Source organism: Melanerpes formicivorus, unplaced genomic scaffold (genome assembly GCF_026170545.1).
Source record: "Melanerpes formicivorus ecotype bairdi unplaced genomic scaffold, bMelFor1.0.p_v2 SCAF_194, whole genome shotgun sequence".
Classification (NCBI taxonomy): domain Eukaryota; kingdom Metazoa; phylum Chordata; class Aves; order Piciformes; family Picidae; genus Melanerpes; species Melanerpes formicivorus.
This window is the reverse complement of record NW_027142546.1, coordinates 93-9,179: the sequence shown is the minus strand read 5'-3', so window position 1 is coordinate 9,179 and position 9,087 is coordinate 93.

The following is a 9,087-nucleotide window of genomic DNA, read 5'->3' as shown; positions in this document are numbered from 1 at the left end:
CCGCAGGAGCAGGGAGGTGATTGTCCCCTTGTACTCAGCTCTGGTGAGGCAACACCTTGAGTGTTGTGTCCAGTTTTGGGCACCTCAACATGAGAGAGATGTGGAGGTGCTGGAGCCAGTGCAGAGGAGGTCAAGGAAGATGCTGAGGGGCTTGGAGAATAAATCTTATGGAGAGTGAGCTGGGGATGCTTAGTTTGGAAAAGAGGAGGCTGAGGGGAGACCTCATTGCTGTTGTAATGGGTTGGGGCAAACCCCCTCCCCACCACACGCAGAAATAGCGACTCAGACAAACAGATTGCAAAAGTGATGGAAAGTTTAAATAGAAAACAGTGAGTGCGTGCAGAGAACTAGAAGCACAGTGACAAGAAGAACCCCAAAACAGACCCAGAAAGATCCCATCCCCACCTGAGGGTGCACCCAAAACCCCCAAGGCTCCTCCTTCCCCCCCCCCACTGCTAGGCTAGTCTCAGCTGGCCAGATCTGAGACTGCCCATCCCCCCCGTGGCCTTGGGCCTAACCAGGCCCATGGCCAGGAGATCTCTGCCCCAGTTACCGGGTGGTGAAGAGGAAGGAAAGAGGAAGTGCCAGACCCCGCCGTGAAACTTATAGTGGTGCAAGGGATCATGGTAGGAAATAACCTAATTTCCTGTGTCCACCCACTGGGCTGGACTTCTGGACACAGGAAACACCCCTGTAGCAGAGGGCACCCAGCCCAAACTACGACAGCTGTCTACAACTACCTGAAAGGATGTTGCAGAGAGGCTGGTGTTGGTCTCTTCTCACAGGTAATTAGTGACAGAACAAGAGGGACCGGCCTCAAGCTGTGACCGGGTAGGTTTAGTCTGGACATTAGGAAAAATGTTTCCCCAGCCAGAGTGGTCAGGGATTGGAAGGTGCTGCCCAGGGAGGTGGTTGAGTCACCAATCCTGGATGTGTTTAAAGGTGGTTTGGATGTGGTGCTTGGGGATATGGTTCAGGGGTGACTCTTGCAGAGTAGGGTTGTTGGTTGGACTTGGTGATCCTGAGGCTCTTTTCCAGCCTGAATGTTTCTGTGGTTCTGTGGTGTTCTCCTTTTGCCCACAGCTGGAGTACCTGCATGCCCGTATGAGGAAGGTGATGGAGTATGAGAGACAGCTGAACCAGCTGCGGGCACAGGATGAGGAGGCGTATAACAGCATGAAGATCCAGCTGCAGACAGATGTGCAGGTAGAGCAAAGGCTGCTGTGTGCCATGGGAGGCAGCAGAGCAGATCTCTCTCTGCTCTTTGGGTGTGGAGGCAGCAGGATGGTATGGAAGCTGCAGCTGCTACCTGGTCACCTCAGCTCTTCAGCATCCACAGTCCAACCCTGTGCCAACAGGGCAATGGAGTCGTTGTTTCCTCTCCATGGGTTCTACATCACAGTGTCCATCTTGGCTCTCAGGGGTCTTCAGCCCATGGACTGTACCTCTAGGACACAGGCAGCACCTTGGTGTTTGCTATGTCTGCCATTGTGACTGATGGGAGGATTAAATGGTGTGAGTCTCCCGACAGAAAATCACTTCAGATCAGCCTGATCTGCCTCCTTTGCCAAGGTCCTGGCCTAGGAGAGGTGAGGTTTTTCCTCTGACTCCTAGCCATAGACCCATCATTTCTCTAATGTGACAATTATCATGAGTAAGTTTCCCTTAACTGCAGAGGGAATACAGTAAGGAACAGGTCAGCAGCTATAGTTAACAAGTGGCTTAGAGGCTGGTGCAGTCAAAAGAATTTTGGGTTTTTTGATATTGGGAAACTTTCTACTGCACCAGGCCAGCTGGCAACAGATAGAGTACATCTGTCCCAGAGAAGGGGAAAGATCACTGTATATGAGAACGGACTGTCCCCCAAAGATAAAAAGATCCTGGGTAGGGAATTGGCGGGTCTCATTGACAGGGCTTTAAACTAGTTTTGAAGGGGGAAGGGGCTGAAAATAGTCCTCTCAGACAAGAGTCTGGGGGCGACAAGCTAGAGTCGGAGGTGAAACCAGCAGCCCAGCTGAAGTGCATGTACACTAATGCACGAAGCATGGGTAACAAACAGGAGGAGCTGGAAGCCTTGATGCAGCAGGAAAATTATGATGTAGTTGCCATCACAGAGACATGGTGGGACGACTCACATGACTGGAGCGCTGCAATTGACGGTTACAAGCTCTTCAGGAGAGACAGGCGAGGAAGAAGGGGTGGAGGGGTGGCCCTTTACATCAGGAAGGCACTAGATGCTATTGAGATGGAGATTAGGGACGATCGGGTTGAATGCTTGTGGAAAAGTATTAGAGGGAAGACCAGCAGGGCAGACACCCTGGTTGGAGTCTGTTATAGACCACCCAACCAGGAGGAAGATGTTGACGAAGCATTCTAGAGGCAGCTTAGGGCTGTCTCAAGATCTCCGGACCTTGTTCTCATGGGCGACTTCAACCTGCCTGACATCTGCTGGGAACTCAACACGGCAGAGAGGAGACAGTCCAGAAGGTTTTTAGAATGCATGGAGGACAGCTTCTTATCCCAGGTGCTGCGAGAGCCTACCAGGGGCAAGGCTATGCTTGACCTCCTCTTCACCAACAGGGAAGGACTGGTGGGCGATGTGGTGGTTGGAGGGTGTTTGGGGTCCAGTGACCACGAGATAATTGAATTCTCGGTTTTTGGTCAAGCCAAGAGGGGCGGCAAGAAGACCTCCACTCTGGACTTCAGGAGGGCAGACATTGGGTTACTCAAGGAACTAATTCAGAGGGTTCCTTGGGATAAAGCCCTTAAAAACAAAGGGGTCCAGGAGAGCTGGACCTACTTCAATGAAGAATTGTTGAAGGCTCAGGGACAGGCTGTGCCAATGTGCCGGAAGATGAGCCGCCGGGGCAGACGGCCAACCTGGATGGTTCATGAACTTTTAATGGAACTGAGGGAAAAAAAGAGGGTGTATCACCTTTGGAAGAGAGGGGAGGCAACCCACAGAATGTTTAAGGATGTTGCTAGGTCTTGTAGGAAGAGAATTAGGGAGGCAAAAGCACACTTGGAGCTTAAACTGGCCTCTACTGTGAAGGACAACAAAAAGTCCTTCTATAAATACATTAATAGTAAGAGGAAGGGGAAGGAAAACCTCCACTCCTTGGTGGATACGGAGGGGAACATTGTAACAAAGGATGAGGAAAAGGCAGAGATACTTAACACCTTCTTTGCCTCAATTTTTACTAGAAGGGCAGAACGTCTTCCTGACAGCTGGCCTGCAGAGCTGGCAGAAGGAGCCAGGGAGCTGCACAGTTTCCCTATGTTCCATGAGGCGGTGGTTGGAACTCTCCTTAGCAGCTTGGATCCCCACAAGTCCATGGGACCAGATGGGATTCATCCTAGGGTGCTGAGAGAGCTGGCAGATGAGCTGGCCAAGCCACTCTCCATAATTTTCCAGCAGTCCTGGCTCACTGGCGAGGTCCCAGAGGACTGGAAGCTGGCCAACGTGGTGCCCATACATAAGAAGGGCCGGTTGGATGAGCCAGGGAATTACAGGCCTGTCAGCCTGACCTCAGTGCCAGGCAAGATCATGGAACAGGTCATCCTGAGTGCAATAACACAACACTTACAGGATGGCCAAGGGATCAGGCCTAGCCAGCATGGATTTAGGAAGGGCAGGTCCTGCCTGACCAACCTGATCTCCTTCTATGATCAGGTGACCCGCCTGGTGGATGTGGGGAGGCCTGTTGATGTAGTCTACCTGGACCTCAGCAAGGCCTTTGACACCGTCCCCCATAGCAAACTGCTGGCCAAGCTGTCAGCCCATGGCTTGGACGGGAGCACACTGCGATGGGTTAGGAACTGGCTGGATGGCCGAGCCCAGAGAGTGGTGGTGAATGGTGCCACATCCAGCTGGCGGCCAGTCACTAGTGGTGTGCCCCAAGTATCAGTGCTGGGCCCTGTGCTCTTTAACATCTTTATTGATGATCTGGATGAGGGCATTGAGTCCATCATCAGTAAATTTGCTGACGACACCAAGCTGGGGGCAAGAGTTGATCTGCTGGAGGGTAGAGAGGCTCTGCAGAGAGACCTCGACAGGCTGGACAGATGGGCAGAACCCAACGGCATGAGATTTAACACATCCAAGTGCCGGGTTCTGCACATTGGCCACAACGACCCCATGCAGTGCTACAGGCTGGGGTCAGAGTGGCTGGAGAGCAGCCAGGCAGAGAGGGACCTGGGGGTGCTGGTTGATGGTAGGCTGAACATGAGCCGGTAGTGTGCCCAGGCGGCCAAGAGGGCCAAGGGCACCCTGGCCTGCATCAGGAACAGTGTGGCCAGCAGGAGCAGGGAGGTCATTCTGCCCCTGTACACTGCACTGGTTAGGCCACACCTCGAGTACTGTGTCCAGTTCTGGGCCCCTCAGTTTAGGAAGGATGTTGACTTGCTGGAACGAGTCCAGAGAAGAGCAACAAAGTTGGTGAGGGGTTTGGAACACAAGCCCCATGAGGAGAGGCTGAGGGAGCTGGGGCTGCTTAGCCTGGAGAAGAGGAGACTCAGGGGTGACCTTATCACTCTCTACAACTACCTGAAGGGAGGTTGTAGACAGGCTGATGATGGTCTCTTCTCCCAGGCACCCAGTACCAGAACAAGAGGACACAGTCTCAGGCTGTGCCAGGGGAGGTTCAGGTTGGATGTTAGGAAGAAGTTCTATACAGAAAGAGTGATTGCGCTATGGAATGGGTTGCCCGGGGAGGTGGTGGAGTCGCCGTCATTGAAGGTGTTCAGAAGGAGACTTGATGGGGTGCTTGGTGCCATGGGTTAGCTGTTTGGGTGGGTTGGATTGGTTGATGGGTTGGACACGATGATCTTGAAGGTCTCTTCCAACATGGTTTGGTTTATTCTAATAAAGGTTTTTATTTTTGCCCTTAGGCAGGAGGGCTTGCAGTGGAAGAGCACATCCCTGGCACACCATTGGCTCATTATTTGTCCCCCATGGGATGTCCTCCTCAAAAACCCCAAGCTGGGACTGATGTCATAGAATCATAGAATCAACCAGGTTGGAGGAGACCTCAAAGATCATCAAGTCCAACCTGTCACCCAACACCTCATGACCAAGAAGGTCAATGGCATCCTGACCTGCATCAAGAGTAGTGTGGCCAGCAGGAGCAGGGAAATCATTGTGCCCCTGTACTCTGCACTGGTTAGGCCACACCTTGAGTCCTGTGTCCAGTTCTGGGCCCCTCAGTTTAAGAAGGACATTGAGACATTGGAACATGCCCAGAGAAGGGCAACAAGGCTGGGGAGAGGCCTTGAGCACAAGCCCTATGAGGAGAGGCTGGGGGAGCTGGGATTGTTTAGCCTGGAGAAGAGGAGGCTCAGGAGAGACCTTCTTGCTGTCTACAACTACCTGAAGGGAGGTTGTAGCCAGGAGGGGGTTGGACTCTTCTCCCAGACAACCAGCACCAGAACAAGAGGACACAGTCTCAAGCTGCACCAGGGGAAGTTTAGGCTCAAGGTGAGGAGAAAGTTCTTCACTGAGAGAGTCATTTGCCATTGGAATGTGCTGCCCAGGGAGGTGGTGGAGTCCCCATCCCTGGAGGTGTTCAAGAGGGCATTGGACGTGGCACTTGGTTGTTGCAAGAAGGGGCCGCTACACGATCAATGTGATCAGCGGAATCCAACTTTATTGAGCATCAGACACATCTTATATACAGTTTACTATAATTATGCCTACTTGGTAACATACTATTGGCTACAGATTACATGTCAACCCCACCTCTTGCGGTTTTAGCATCCTACTTCAGCTAGCCACACACATCTTGTTTGGATAAGCCCCCTACTTGTTTTACGACCCTCACGATTACACGACTACAGTGTCCTTGCGACACTTCTTGATGATTCAGCTAAATCCATTGTGTTCTGTGGCATTCCTTATCCTTATCAGAAGGCCAGATAGTCCTGTAGGCCTTTTTCCTTATCCCATTCTACTTCAATTCCCCCGTTTTCTTTAACAACTACAAAAGATTCAGTAAAACGATCAAACTGTTTCATTACACATCTAAATATTATTCGTGCAGCTATAATAATAATAATAACAATAAACAAAAAGCGCAATGCTTCCTTGGCCAACCCTTTCGCATTTTGATGAAAGGTCATATGTGCTTCTCGGGCCTTTACTGAGGCTGAGACTGGTACAGATAAGGATACCGACTTATCTGCTTGAGCGTTTCCTTCTCCTAGGCCAACATCAAACTTATGACTTCTAATATGCAAAATACAATATGATGCTGACCTACATCTTATGGCTTGTTGTAACCTCAACATCAACTCATATAATCTCTTATTTGTTACATCTTTAATCAGGGCATCCTCTATCCGTTGTACAACCCCTGTAACATACATGGAATCTGACACTATTATTAAGAGGTTGGCTCATCCATTGCTGTAATTCCCACAACACTGCCACAACACTGCTGGGGCTGCTTAGCCTGGAGAAGAGGAGACTCAGGGGTGACCTTATCACTCTCTACAACTACCTGAAGGGAGGTTGTAGACAGGCTGATGATGGTCTCTTCTCCCAGGCACCCAGTACCAGAACAAGAGGACACAGTCTCAGGCTGCACCAGGGGAGGTTCAGGTTGGATGTTAGGAAGAAGTTCTATACAGAAAGAGTGATTGCGCTATGGAATGGGTTGCCCGGGGAGGTGGTGGAGTCGCCGTCATTGAAGGTGTTCAGAAGGAGACTTGATGGGGTGCTTGGTGCCATGGGTTAGCTGTTTGGGTGGGTTGGATTGGTTGATGGGTTGGACGCGATGATCTTGAAGGTCTCTTCCAACCTGGTTTGGTTTATTCAATTCCAAAGTTTGAAGTGAGTCCTGTGGTTCTGCCTCTAACATCACATGTATCCACTGGCTAATACTCTTATCTTGCCAAGTCACTGCAGCTTTTCGGGAATGCTTCCCTGCGTCTGTAAATACTGTCAGAGCACCCACAATTGGTTGCTCCTTATATTTGGTATACTAATCCACGATTGCTGCGACATCCAACCTAGGATCTTATCTTGCAAAGGTGCAGTCTTAGTGAGAGCACCTTCAAAAATTGTTTGAAAAATGGTATGTTGTGGTTGTAAGGATGGAAAGACCCATTCCAATACTCAGGTCTGTACACTCTCCTGACCCTTTTGCCCCGTTTTCTTTAAAGCTTGAGTCAAGGACCCCGTAAGGTGTTTTGTTTCTGCTAAGGAAAGGTACTGGGTCCTATTAATGCTCACCGTTGGCCTAATGCTGTTTCTTTTTATTTCAAATTTCTCCTAGCTAAAACTTCCATAATTCTTACATCCTCTCTAAGTTTTGTTAGATCACATTTAAAATCACATATAAAATGAAAATTTGAGAACATAGTATGCTTTAACTATTCTTTCTTATAACATAATACCTGAATTCCCCTCTTTTGTTTTTATAACCTAACATTAAAATGTATTTTGTGCTATAATTGATTTTGACTTTTCCTAGAACTATTTAAAATTACAACAAACTGATGAGTTAACATTTAAATCCATATAAACATTTTCTCTAATCATACAATCATTAAGCAATTATGATATACAGCCCTAAGTGTTAAACAATTCTTTAAACTAACCATTATTATCAATCTGCAAATGTGTTACTCTCTATTCCAGTTCTTGAACATGCTTATGCATTGAGACTAAGTGATAAAAAAGGAATTTAGATCTTAATAGTTTCGATCTTTGCATTTCACTCCTCTTAATAACAAAAAATACGTGATTATGCCTGAACGCATTACAAAGATTAAAACATAAATGCAATCCTTAACACTGTGTTACAATCTGCTTTAGGGATATGTTACATTTTTATTTTCTCTAGGATGGTCAAAAATCATAAATTGTTTAATAGTAGCAAGATTTCTTTAATCTGTAAAGGTAGATCTGGCTAGGCTCTAGCTTCACAGACAGAAAACTTGCAGGCAAACAGCAAGAGCAAAAGAACTTCATTGCTTTGCCCAATAGCATTTTTGCTCATCCTAGTAATACTAATCTCTTATTGGTACCATTATATATATAATCCTTAAAAGCTATTACAAATACAAAATAAGACCAAAATTCTCATTCCATAACATACCTATAACAAACCCTTAACTTATGCTAATACCAAAAATCCTTAAAACCTTAAAAAACTATGTTAAAATTAATCCATCAAATCAATGTCTAAAAAGAAATAAAATTGTTACATTAACTAAAAAACACTTTCCAAAATTAAAACCTGTTTATACATTCCTTAACTATATTACATGGAGCTCCTTTGAAATGCCTATAAGCACACAATTAAAAAAGGTTCAAACCAAAAGAAAATCATACAATATAAACTCATTACAAAGTACTTACACCTTACTGCAATTACTATATACCAAGTACCTGTAAATACCAAATGCTTACTTATTCATTATGCTTATTAGAAAAACTTAACAAAACTCTAAATAACAAATCTCTGAAAGACATTACAATCAGAAATGACAAAATGAGTACTGTTGCTTTAAATCAGAGCAGAGTAGTGCGGCTAAAGCCGCTGCGGGGGAACGGGGTGGGGGCTGCTGCCGTGACCGCTGCTGGGCCGCTGCTGCTGTCGGTGCTGTCGGTGTCGGTGGTGCGTCAGCCGGTACCGCCTTGGTCGGAGCCGTCGGTATCCGCGGGGGTCGGCAGGGCTCGCGGGAGGAGTGCGATGGTAGGAACGCTGTAATCGCGAGCCTCCAAGCCCTCCATTTTTTCTAAGAGGGGCCGTAAAGCAAAGTCGGCGCTGTTTGAATTCCTCGCTGCCGGTGTTGTCTTCGGAATCCGAACCCTCGCTGGTGATGTCAGAGGAAGGTGTTGATAAAAGGGGTCGAACACACTGAGCTGCCTTTTTCCGGCTTTTTTCCCCGCTGTGTGCAAACGGCAGTGGTGACGGCTGGTAAACGCGGTGTGGTCGCCTCAAGATGTATCGGGGGCGGCCCCGGTCGATCGGTCGATAGTTCTCAAACACATCTTTCAGCTGCAACTCAGATACACCTGGCGCTGCATCTCGTCCTGACAAAGTTGCTCTAACTGCAGCAGCCATTCGCTGTTCCAGTTCA